Here is an 11,852-nt window from a genome sequence, read left to right as displayed (position 1 = left end):
TTTTGTGATATCAAATAACAAATGTCTACACCTTGACAAAGTCGGCTTCTAAAGGTCCTATTTTGGTTGATACTACTACGGGTGAAATGTTTATCAGCAAAAGGTCATTATCTCAATAGTCAGTGATTCGTAATTGACATTGTTTAAATCATACCCATTTTAGAATTCTCCATTGATAAGTCGAGGTTTAGGTTTCAATTCTTTCACTTGACCTTTGATAAAGATTTATCTTCAAGTCTATTTTGTCCATACAGCTATGCACAATTTAAGATTATTAAACATGCTTGGATTTGAAATGTTTGAAGTTGATAAATTTGATACATTGTCAAATGGATATATTTATGTCGGTATGATTGCATGGTTTCATAAGAAAACAGTCAAATGAACAAACAAACAAATCGACTGATATATTGTAAGATGCAGGCCTAGACATTTAGTTTATTCACATTCGAAAGTCATCAATGGAAATCAAACTGACATTACCATGGAAAGAAACCAGAAATTAATAAAAAGACAATCAACTGCACATATGGTAAAAAGCTCCTTCTCAATCATTGTTTTAATAAATATAATACTTCATTTTGATTAAAAACATCAATCCTTATTAACTTACAGTTGTATTATATTCCTTCTGGCATTTACATAATGAACGGTGGACATGAGTCGAATGATTCGAAATGAACAGATTTGCCTTGAGATACATGTAGGCGATTTCTAATTTCTCAAACAGATAACGGAAGCATTCATTTTTAAAAGAACATCGACGTTTCACCGGTCAATAAACTAAAAAACGTACGATATTATACATGTTATACTGAACATCCCATTTTATCCCGTTTAACCGTACATTTGAAGAGGGAACATGATGACACAAAATGACAAGGTTAGTATCACTGCAATGTATTTGATGTTGGCGGTTCATTTTCACATCTAAATGTAATTTTTATGGAAAGATTTCATTAAATTTATAAAAAAAATGCTTATCAAAAAAGTTGTTTTAATAAATGTTAATTATATTTAAAACGTCTATCACATCAATTGTCAGATTTAAATTTGACATTTAATTTCTAAGAACTGAATATTGATCACAAATGATTAAAAAACACTTGATATAAATCAACTATGCTCGAACAGCTGATTTGGACAGATCATTATAATTTATATCCATCAAAACAGATACATCACTGTTTTCAGACATATAACACTTCCTTGGTCATCAAATATCAGTCCCTATGAACTTACATTGGTACTTGTATACCTTTCTTCGAAAAAAAACCAGGTTCACCCTAAGAAACACGTGGGTTGACTTTCTGATTTGTCAACGTATTACGGAAGCTTATATTATAATAAGACATCGATGTTTAATAGTTAAACCGTATGATTCAGGAGAAGGTCAACACACTAAAAAACATATGATATCATAGTGAACATTTCATTTTTCATAAATCTGAAGAGAGTTCATGATGGCACAAAATTATAAGGTTAGTTTTAATGTATTGATTTTGTTGTTGGCTGTTCATTTTCATGACAGAACTTTGATTACAATTGCAAAAGTGTATCACCACTATGTCTTATTGCAGTACTGTAAGCTTGTGAAGAATTTCCCTTTTTCAATAGTCTAAATTATGAATGATCAACAAACGGTACTTAAAGTTTAGACCATATTTGGACGAAGACTTATTTTAGATGCCTTTGTGATGAGGAGCTATTGCTGTGATAAAAGTACCAACATTTCAAAATATTCCATCCTGTAAATAAATGTAGACTGCAATTGAGAGCTCTGCCCTTTCACTAACTCATTTAAAATCAGAGGAATTTCGTATATATTTATTCCTGTTTATGGCGTTCTAGTATTATATTCACTGCAAGAATGGAGTTCATGATTATATTGCAATGAAAGTATCAAGTTTCTTCAACAATTTAAAAAACAATTCCGATATATTGGTATCCTAACAATAGTGAGAAATATATTTCTCAACATAATGTATTACTTTATTTTTTTCATTTCTGTGGTTACATTTTTACTTCGAAGTGTGTAAAGTTTTATAGATATTCTAAATGTTTAAACAAAAACAAAAAAGATGCAAAAATAACTTTTAAAAAGCCTGCTCTCTGGTGGTAGAAGTCCTTTTGCTTTTTTATAACATTTTTCAAATCTTTAAATAAAGTTTTATTTTGCCGTAACGCACACGGCTATGATAAAAACAAAAGGTTTTTGTATTGTTTGAAGTGATCAGAAGAAAATTTGTTTTACATTTTGGGGGAAATTTCAATACACAAAATGTAGTAGCACTTTCCAAAAATGTGCTTGCTGTAAACGCATTTTCTTCTGAAGGCAAGAAAATCATGATTTTTTTTTACTTTGAAATAATACCAAATTGATTTGTAATCGTTTAACTTGATCATTTAATGACTTTTGATTGCAGAAAATGGTCAGATAATTATGTTGCTACCAATTAATTAATAATGTTTAAATTCCAGAAACACATCTTTCAGTGCACATTGAATTCTTTTTAAACAGCCAAACATATAATTGGGGCTGGTATAGCTATACGGTATGGGTTTGTCTCATGGTTGATGTCGTACGGTTGCTTATAATTGCTTACATCCATTTCAATTAATCTTGGTGGATATTTGTCTCATTAGCAATCATACCATATCTTATATGATCATGTAACCCAATACTTAATTTGCTGAGCAGTATTATGTTGAATGCATTTTAATTCATTGCGTCGATAAATTGCTTTAAAAACTTAAATATCACATACTTTTATGTTCTCTTTTTCAGCTTATATTTATAGTACTGATCGTGGATTTCCTTCCACTATGTGTAAGCTTAGTATTTCAAAATGCTGAAGAAGAACGGCCAAATTTGTTAGTAATTGAAGACGATGCCTGAGGTAAATGCGTTACTAATAAACAGATGTCTTTGAAAATGTATAATTCCTATCAATGTCAGTATTGGTGACTTCAACATACTCATATATTATAAATATTGTACATTTAACATGCTAAAGAAGTAGTATTTCCGCGCCTCTTAATACTCTTAACTAATTATCACTGTTCTGTCGAAAGAAATATAACAAAAACAACAAAACAACAAAAGAACTACCCGTCTTGCTTTGATATAGTACAAAAAACAAAAACAAATGCGGAACCATGTAAACTCTGTATTGCAATTATACATTTTTATAACATATTGATATTTCTATATCATGTATATTGCAATTTACTTTTGTTGCACACTTGTTTTTTTTTTAATTCGGACAACTTTAAAATAAAACAGTAAACCATAAGCAAAATAAAATATACAAAAAGTTTTAAACACTTGTTCATAGTTTCATATTCGGAGCTCCATTAAAAATGATTTTTTATTTGTTTCATGAATTCAAATTTCAAGTGCAATGTGTTTATCAAATACTTGTAATATCGACAACACGTAAAAAAAAGAAAACCACACATAATAATGTCAATACAAAAACTCCAACTGAACACAACACTTTTGGTCGTTGTAATATTACCAGTAAATGCATTGATGTTTTAAACATACCAGTTCTTTGAAAAATATTTTAAACGTGACTGCTGAGCTGATCACAATAGAACATAAGAATATTCTAAACATCACACGTACATGTATGATGCATATAGATTTGAATGTGAAATCTGACACTTGACGATATACATTTATCATCCGTGATACCGGTAACGCCATTCAAGATGACTTAACACAACCAATCTTATGTTTGAACTTTTTTCATCTGGTGTTGAAAGAACACTATACTAAGTAGTTATCAATTATAATCATTGGTAATTTGTATTACATTTACTCATCTTTTATTTCAAAATCCATTGCAGAAACTGGTATAGGAAACGTTTTTGGAAACGGCTTTGGATCTATTTTTTCCCTACTTTTTTTCCAATCTTTGATTACGGTACCTATGATGGCTATGATGGGAATGATGAGTCCTAGTACAACAACTAGTGTCAGTCAGGTAACTTTGACTCCAACAATGCAAGCCTTATCAACAACGCAAACCTCATCAACAACAAATAGTGAGTATTATTGACAAAATCATTTAGCTTATGTTAAGATATAACAAATGTCGGTATTCCCCTCTTGTTACCTTAATATCGCAACGGCCTCGATCTATATGTAGTATGAAGTAGTCCTTCAGTGATGTATGCACCTGTCTGTGATTCATATAGCAACAATTTTCTAGTGCGTCTATCAGAAACATTGAATAACTAAGCTATAGATGTCATAATTACATTGTCAATCTATAATGTTACCAATACATTTGGATGTGTATATCCACCTTTCTTTGAAGCAAGCTTTACTGTGTCTAGAAAAAAAGCACTTTTGTGTTGATATGTCTTTAATTTGTTATGCTTTATGTTGTTTACAGTTGTATACTGTGGTTTTTATATGTTTTCCCCCGTTATACTGCCATGTCATTATGAGTTGGGTTTCAACTTATAAGTTGGAATATTCCTAATGATTGGTTGTAGGTTGCTTAACGTCCAGTGGCAAATATTCCATGCATGTTCAGGACGAACGATACCTTTTGAAAATTTTGCCTCTCTTTTACAATGGCCTACATGTAAATTATTGTTTTAAAATATTCAATTTTTTTTTTTAGTACATTCCAATGGAAGGTAGTGATAAACTGAAAATAAACTCTACTTATTAAACCGAGTTCTTTTTCTTTTTTTCATGAAAAGTATATGTTTGCTGTGTGTTTGTGTGTGGGCGAGGGATGGGGATGGGGGTAGGTGATCGGTTTGGAGGGGACATTTAAGATAGAATATGCATTTTGAACAACTTATTACACAGACAAGACACATTTAATAAAACATCGGTCAATAAATGTTTGGTTATTTGTGTCGTTGATTACGGTCTCATTTACGTTAACACTCCATCCTAGAGTTCTTATATTCATATTTCATCATTTGGTTTTAATCGAAACATAACATGATACATATCGATAATATTACATGTGCACGAACTATTTGTGGACAGAACGTTAATTCAATATTTGCTTACTTTTCCGGAGCACCTGAGATTACCCCGGTTTTTGGTGTTGCACAGTCTTTAATATTATTTATTGTGTTTTGTAGACTGTTGCTTGTTTTTTGCAATTTGTTGTATAAATTAGCTCTTTTTCTCTCTGATGACATGTCTTTGGCAGTTTATTTTCAATTTATGATACCTCCGCCTCTTTTGTAATGCTTTTGCATTTAGAATTATTCAAAACATTGTGTTGAACGTGGTTACTTTATCTTCATTTATGTTTTTCCATTGTTTTAATTCTTTGAACTCCAATGTTGTCATATTTATAGCACCATGTATTCCAACAAATTGCCCTAATGGCTATAAGTTGCTTACTGACCAAAATGCTAGCCCTAATTGTTACCTGTATAGTGGAAATACTGAGAAATCATGGTATAACGCTTGGGTGAGTAATGTTTAAAATAGAAACAATTTAAACTCTTTATTTCGTAACATATTGATATCATATAATTTCAAATAAGTCCATTATTACTTTGTTTTGTAGAAAGAACTTTTCGAAAATTATCCTATGACAATTTTTCTTTTTGCAACGAGACAGAGTACACTGACATCGCGTCTCCTCTTATGCATACGTTACCCCTTATGCAAAGCCATACTTAGTCAAAATGGCACAAGTATGAATCTGACACAATGGTTGACATAACAGATTCAAAGAATATTCTGGTATTTGAATATTTAAAACTATAAGCTAAAGATCTAAATATACCGTAGCGGTAAACAAATACATTGTTGTACGTAATGGTAACCATAACTAAAGTCAACAGAAGTAAACCGCTGTTCAATAGTCATAAACCGATTAACCGAAAACAAATCAAGGGTCACAAAACGAAACCGAGGTTATAAAACGCATGTAGGGGCGATTTAAGTAGCTTATTCCTTGAAACAATCTAATAAAATCAGAGTAGTATGAACATACACGAGAACAACTAATTAATTCTGATGAGTATCCTCCTTAAGAATGACCAAGTTTTATGCTACTGCTAAGATAGGGAATATTGATTATTGGGGTGTTAAAATCATCAAGTTTATGAAAGATTCTAGTTTTAAATCGTTAAAGAAGGCTTCATATCAGAACAAAAAATAGATATGCAGTAGACCTTCTAGTCTCGACAGCTTTTTTTGTTTATCTCAAGTTCACTGAGATAAGTGATAAGATAGGATTTGGGTTATTGAGTAACAAGACAGCATGAACATATGAAAGTTGAGTTAAGAACATTGAAGTTTATTTTTATGTTAACTGAATTGTCTGGGTAATAATAGTAACCAATAACTAAAAAACAATTATTTTTTTCATCGTATAAGCAGAGGTTCAAGTTGAACATATTGTAGATTATAAAGCTTAAGACAAAATAAAAGTCAAATGGTTTTCTTATATGATGCAAAAACAAATTAAAACAGACACACATTCATATTAATATATCATGCTACTTATAAAAATAGGTAGTTGAAATAATGATTCACATTAGAGATGTCTTCTTTTTGCAACATTAGAGGACATGTGCCATGACTCCTGGAGCTTTCCTGTGGAACCCAAACAGTGAGGCGGAAGCCAATTCCGTACAGACTAAACTTATGCTTGGTAAGTTAAGAGTGAAATATCAATGATAATTCTTTATCGATGAAAATATACAGTTGATTGCAGACCAAGCATTACATATAGAATCACGAAAAAAATCACGCGGCATTTACTCGCGTGCACTTCATGTAAACACCGCGTTAACTCTGCGTTTACTCCAAAATTGTAGTAGACATCAAACGTAAATGGGCGTTTCTTTCCACGTTTACCTCCGCGTTAAGGCGAAAGGAGTGCCTTCTAATTTTGTTAATAGTAAACGGGCTTTTTTCCGAGATAACATGAAACAGGTGCGTCTTCTATATTTTTATAAAGTTAAAAGATATAAGAATATGTGGTTTGTGTGCCATCATTTTCAACTGCATGGTGGCTTACAATAAATACTGGCCCAATGTTAGGACAATGACAGGATCAAAATGAAAATGCCAATAACGTTTTCTTATCACAGGATTTATCTCAGATTTGATGTGTTTAAGCTTTTGATTTTACCATTTTAATAGAGAGTTTCCGCTTTGAATTTTCCTCAGAGACCAGTGTTTTTGTGATTTTACTTTTGACATTGAAAAAAGGGAATTATTTAGATGATTCTTTTGATAAAAAGTACTTCCTTAAATGTCTGCAGGAATGAACAGGTTTATCAAAATCGTCATTTTACATGGTATATATAACATGCATAATGTTGATCAACTATATCATTTATAAATTCAGTGGACAATGAATTACGGCAAATATTTTGAAATTAGTGGATTGTCTGAAAACAATGTTTCAAAGATCATATTATGTCGTCTGTTGTATTTCAAGTCTTGTAACATAGCCTACTAGTTAAATCTACAATAATGAGTATTGTTGCAATTGTTAACATATAAAACTTTCTTTTTTTTTGAAATTTTTTAGTTTTTAGTTTTATTTCTAAAAATATTTTTTTAAAGATACTAATCATTTACATTACATAAATAAGCAAGAAAAGGGTATATTTTATTCCACAAATAGTTAACTAGAATAGAAATGGTGTTGTCGGTATTTGTTCGATTCAAAATCCTTTTTTCTATAGAAGTTTTAATTTACATTGATATAAACTACCTTCTGAAGTTACTAACCTTAACATGCTTAATATCATTCTTTTAGAAAACGAGAAATGCTGTGGGTTGGTGGCAAAAAAGACATTAATGGAAAGTTTGTATTTAAAATTGGCAATACTGGATTTGTATTGGATCAGGTACCATTTGGAGGTAACTTAAAATTTAAGATAATTACAATGAATATATATTTATATTACTATGAGCTCTTCTAAATCAACTTGCTGCTATTTTTGTCTTTTATGGTATTCATAACAATTTATATTGGGAACACCATACCACACAGGTGTGGGAAATGTACTGATATGTGTTGGTAATAACATTCAGAAATTATTGCGAGGTTTTTCTTTAATGCGAATTTTGCGACTGGGTAACCATCGCAATAATAAGAACTCGCCGATTTGACACACACAATAGTATGCAGTGTTTCTTTTAATAGTAATAATTCAAATCTTAGTCTTTCCTGTAATTTCTCTATATACTGTAATAGGATTAAAGCGATTATACTATAGCTACTTTCTTTACAGCTTCTGAAGAAAAATGAAATACTGATGAAATTTATACTTAAACGTGTTTTATAACTTTCCACATGTGGAACAGGATCTTCTTACACTGCCGGGGCACCTGATGTCACCCCTTATTTTGTGGGGTTTGTGTTGCTAATTCTTTAGTCGTTAATGTTGTGTTTTGCAAAAAAATGTTTGTCTGTTTTCCTTTTTCGCCATGGCGTTGTAAGTTATTTTCTACTTACGAATTTGATTGTCAATCTGTATCTTTGTAACATGGAAGTAATTTGGACCCCCTCTAAATCAACTTATGGGACCAAAAGCCGCGCCGTTATTCATACATAGATCATAACAATACAGAATATTTGCAATACCAATACAAATTTCCGATAGCAGGATTTTGAAATACGTGACAACTTTTTCATAAAAGTAGAAAATTTATAACGAGGCCTTTGGATTATAATATCAATATAGGCAATATTTTTTCTATAGCATCCTATGAAAAAAAGAGGGTGTTAATGAATTTCACTACATAAGGGTCTTCAACGGTCTGTCGACAATGTCTTCTAATCATACAACTCTTATACTTTTCTCTCATATGAAAAAGGGAGAAGATTCAAAGAGGGCTTTCAAACAGACAACAAACATACAAAGACAAACACCATAAACTTGTTAAGGACAAACATCACTAACATAGTTAACAGTTAAAATCATATAAAAACTATTCATTAATAACTTAATCCCTGATATGAATCGGGTAGATCTGAAGAACGCTGATGGGCAACAAGTTACTGCTTTACATGTGGTACCTACAGGGTCGCAAAAGAAATTAAACATCTGGTCATAATCTGTTTCTGTTATGTCACTTTTTTTAAGACGATGCATTTATTTCTAGTAATGAATCATAGTCATATATACACTCATGATAGATACCAGGATTAAATTTTATATTTACGCCAGACGCGAGTTTCGTTTGTAACGTTCATTTTGATTGGATAACGTCACTAATTTTCATGGTTGATGCTATGAAAACATACGCGCAAGCGCAGACGAGGTATGACAGAAATTTAAATGCATGATTTGACGTGGTTTTCTGTCAGTTACATTAGAATGGAGATAACAATATTGTATTTTAAGCTCAGACGGCATCAATTGGTGATTTGATGGTAGCAAATACCCGTTAACTGGCTACCGCGTCACCAGTTAACTTGATTTGCGATCGATCATCAAATCATCAATTGATGCCGTCGAAGCTTAAAATACAATACAGTTATCTCCTAAATGATAAACTTCGACTTACTGTATATGACGTACAGGGCCAAAAGTTCAAACAAATATGATGATCATTTCGAAACTAGGGTACTTCAAACATCTCTTAGTTCCATATATTGTATTTGAAGTCTATAGATATAGAAAGATGTGGTATGAATGCCAATGAGACAACTCTCCATCCAAGTAACAATTTATAAAAGTATACCATTATAAGTCAAGGTACGGCCTTTAACACGGAGCCTTGGCTCACACCGAACAGCAAGCTATAAAGGGCCCCAAAAATTACTTATGTAAAACCATGCAAACGGGAAAAATAACGGTCTAATCTATATAAAAACGAGAAACACTTATGAAACACATAAACAGACGACAACCACTGAAACTCAGATTCCTAACTTAGGACTTATACCTTTATCAAATACCCCCGTCAGAAGTTGTGGTTTCACAAAATTTAAGCAAACGAGGTATGAATCTTTGGTGTTGATAGATGTTAAAAAATTATAAGATAAATATATGGTCATGAAAATGTGCTATCAGCAAGCAGAAGCACGATATTTAAATTTTCAATCGTTCATGCCTTAGTTGAAAAAAAATCGTAATGTCTTGCTAAAACGATATGTTTAATTTTCGTTATAGGGAAGAGAGCTTTATGTTATGTAGATGATATTACTGTACTGTTAAGTTCAGTCTTATGACACATAAACAAGAAAACACGTTTTTCAGTTTCGTTTTTGTGTCTGTTTGTTTGTTTTAATTTTCTGATCATCCATATTTTACTTTATTTTATTCACAGTTGATAAGTATGAAGTTTTTTTCATGTAACAACAGTTGCAACGAATACTTTTTTTTTGCAGTAAATGCGACAACAAATGCAGGACTACAGACTTTTATTAATACTGATAGTGAATGTTTAGTCCTTTTCATGTTACAACAGTTGCAACTAATACACTTTTTTGCAGTAAATGCGGCAACAAATGCAGGACTACAGACTTTTATTAATACTGATAGTGAATGTTTAGGAATGAGTCCTATCTTTGTTGGGTCTCTGATTTGGTACTGGAGACCAAGAACTTGTTCTGTTACTGCGTCATTCGTTTGCGAATATCCAAGAGTGAGTTTGACTCATATTTTTATTATAGGACTCTTTTCTCGTTGGCAAAAACATGTCTTCTTTAATAAAAGATTATACTCACCGCGGAAAACATCATGATAGGTTATTATCAGATTTGGAACATCTAACGTGTAACAAAAATAAAATTCCCTAGGTAAGGTCAATAACGTAGGCTCATGACGTCATGCACAATTTTGATTTTTGTCTCATTTTTGTCGATGTCAATTTAAAGACATTCTATTACATATTTTTAACTTTTGAAACGCAGATAATATATTAAATAGAAAAGGTGTAGTTACATATCTTGAGCAAATACTAGAAATTGGAGCGTATTATAAACTAAAACAATTGTTATCCTCGGTGAATGCCATATATCTATAAAAATCGCTGTATCGATCCAATCAAAAGTAACTTATCATAATTAATATTTTTTTCATATCATAAAGTTATATATTCTTGTTTTTAATGTTCTGAGAAAATATTATACAATGGTTCAGAAAGTCGTACAACATTTTGGGGTTCTATTACAGAGTTTTCTTATTGATATGACTCGTGTGACGATTTATACATGTACAAATACGTCATTATCAAATACTGAGGCATACGCTTCAGTGGATGCATGTTTGAATTTCAAAATACTGTGGATTCACTTACTTAATTTTCTTGGATAAAGGAACAATTTTCGTGGATATCTGAATTCGTGGTTTGGCCAAGTCCGCAAAAAAACCAAGAGAACATGTGCTTTTCATTGAACCTTTAACTACGTGGTTCATCTGTACCAACGGAAGTTACGAAAATAGGTATGCATGGGTACATTGTTTTTTTGTAGAATTGATGACAACTTGGAATTATCGTGCATATTTGATTTCGTAGTTTTGACATATTCTGTTTGCGTTTTTATGGATATTTTCGTAATCCGTTGAACATTTAAATTCATGGTTTCCCTATGCCAGTAAAATCTACGAAAATTGGTATCCAATGCATAATAATGAATCTACAATCCGTAAGATTAAAAAAAATGTATATTCTAATTAATAACTAGATGAAATTACACGAATACGTACATGTATATTAGAAAAATTCTTTGAAAGTTGCCAAACATTTAACATTATCGACGATACTATTAATTTCAAAAGTAGTTTATCCTTATAACATATGTAAACAATAATTGATTTAATAGATAATTGGAATCATCCATTTTCCTTGTATATCACCTTCTCATGTATTTGAATATGTCTCATTA

At 31.3% G+C, this 11,852-nt stretch overlaps 1 long non-coding RNA gene across 1 annotated transcript; it reads left to right on the top strand.

Annotated features, from left to right (window-relative positions):
- The first annotated feature begins 5,385 nt into the window (after positions 1–5,385).
- On the top strand, positions 5,386–10,627 carry LOC127715448 (uncharacterized). The gene is made up of 4 exons (XR_007988421.1): positions 5,386–5,456; positions 6,563–6,650; positions 7,770–7,873; positions 10,458–10,627. It is a non-coding gene; the product is annotated as an uncharacterized LOC127715448 (long non-coding RNA).
- The last annotated feature ends 1,225 nt before the right edge of the window (positions 10,628–11,852 follow it).

The sequence above is a fragment of the Mytilus californianus genome, unplaced genomic scaffold (genome assembly GCF_021869535.1).
Source record: "Mytilus californianus isolate M0D057914Y unplaced genomic scaffold, xbMytCali1.0.p SCAF_9, whole genome shotgun sequence".
Classification (NCBI taxonomy): Eukaryota; Metazoa; Mollusca; class Bivalvia; order Mytilida; family Mytilidae; genus Mytilus; species Mytilus californianus.
The sequence above is the reverse complement of the archived record's forward strand: the minus strand, read 5'-3'. Positions and strand labels throughout refer to the sequence as shown.